At 40.3% G+C, this 1,745-nt stretch overlaps 1 pseudogene; it reads right to left on the reverse strand.

Annotated features, from left to right (window-relative positions):
• Window positions 1-421: 421 nt before the first annotated feature.
• On the reverse strand, window positions 422-1,153 carry LOC118007412 (annotated as a pseudogene).
• Window positions 1,154-1,745: the final 592 nt, after the last annotated feature.

Genomic DNA, 1,745 nt, shown 5'->3' on the forward strand with positions numbered 1-1,745 from the left:
AGTTTTCCAAAATGGCTGTATCATTTTATGCTCCCACCAACAATGATTGAGTTCCAGTTGCTCCATGTCCTCACCAGCATTTGGTATTGTTGCTCTTTTTAAGTTTAGTCATTCCAGTGGGTGTGAAATGTTATTGCACATTTCCTAACACAAAGATGTTGAGCAATTTTCATTTGGTTATTGGCCACTTGTAATCTTTTGTGACATGTCTGGTCAAGTCTTTTGCTCTCTTTCAATTTTTTTTTTGTCTTTTTGTTATTGATGTATTGGTATTCTTTATATATTCTGGATACCAGAACTTTGTCAGATATATATTCTGTGAATATTTCTTTGCAGACTGGCTTGTCTGGTTTTTTTTGTTTTTTTGTTTTTTTTTTTTGGTGAAAACATTTATATTTAGATTTAGCCAGCTGGACTCAGTTTAGATGATTCCAATTTTGTTGGCAATATCCAAAGCCTCATAGTCAGGAGCCAGTCAAACATATGCCTTCTTCTCTCCATCAGGCCTGATCAAGGTGTTGATTTTAGCCACGTCAATGTCATAGAGCTTCTTCACAGCCTGTTTGATCTGGTGCTTATTGGCCTTGACATCCACAATGCACACAAGTGTGTTGTTATCTTCTATTTTCTTCATAGCTGACTCAGTAGTCAGGGGGAACTTGATGATGGCACAGTGATCAATCTTGTTTCTCCTGGGGACGCTCTTTCGAGGATATTTGGGCTGCCTCCGCAGACGCAGTGTCTTGGGTCATCGGAATATAGGTGACGTGCAGATCTTCTTTTATTTGTGACTGTGGATGCCTTTCAGCACCACTTTCTTGGCCTTCAAAGCCTTTGCTTTTGTTTTGGCTTTGGCTTTGGGAGGGGCAGGGGCTTCCTTCTTAGCCTTCAGTGCCGTCTTCATAAAAGGCTGGCTTGTCTGTTTTTTTAACAGTGTCTTTTGATCTAAAAAAAATATTGATGAAGTTCAATGTATCAATTTTTTTTAATAGTTTGTGATTTTGTGACCTGTTCAAGAAAACTTTGCCTTCTGCAAGGTCATGAAAAATTTATCCTCTGTTCCCTTTTAGAAGCTATATAGTTTTAGGTTGTGTGTTTAGGTCTGTAATCTACTTCAAAATAATTTTTGAGTATGATGAGAGGTAAGGGTCAATGCTCATTTTTTAATATATGAATATTCAGTTGTTTGGGCATCACGTAAAATTAAAGACTTTCTTTTCCCCATCAAAGACACCTTGATGTCTTTGTTGATAATCAGTTGACCAAATGTGTGTGAGTCTACTCCTGGACTCTTCCCTGGATCCCATTGTCCATTCTTAGGCCAATACGGCACGATCTTGCTTACTGTAGCTTTACTGCAAGCCCTAAATCAGGTAGTGAAAATCCTCTATGAGGTAGCAAGTATTTGAAATACCAACCCAGGGCGCCTGGATGGCTCAGTCAGTTAAGCATCTGCCTTCGGCTCAGGTCATGATCCCAGGGTCCTGGGATCAAGTCCCACATTGGGCTCCCTGCTCGGCGGGAAGCCTGCTTCTCCCTCTCCCACTCCCCCTGCTTGTGTTCCTGCTCTCTCTCTCTCTCTGTCAAATAAATAAATAAAATCTTTAAAAAAAAAAATGAAATACCAGCCCCTTCCCTCCAGTATTTATCCTTTGTCCTTTACACCACTCAAGCAATCATTTGCTGATTGCCAAAGGCACGTGAGTGCAATCCCAAGATGCAGGGCAGAAAAAAAAGGGGGGGAT

Source organism: Mirounga leonina, unplaced genomic scaffold (assembly GCF_011800145.1).
Source record: "Mirounga leonina isolate KUSES-001 unplaced genomic scaffold, KU_Mleo_1.0 Mir_125, whole genome shotgun sequence".
Taxonomy (NCBI): Eukaryota; Metazoa; Chordata; class Mammalia; order Carnivora; family Phocidae; genus Mirounga; species Mirounga leonina.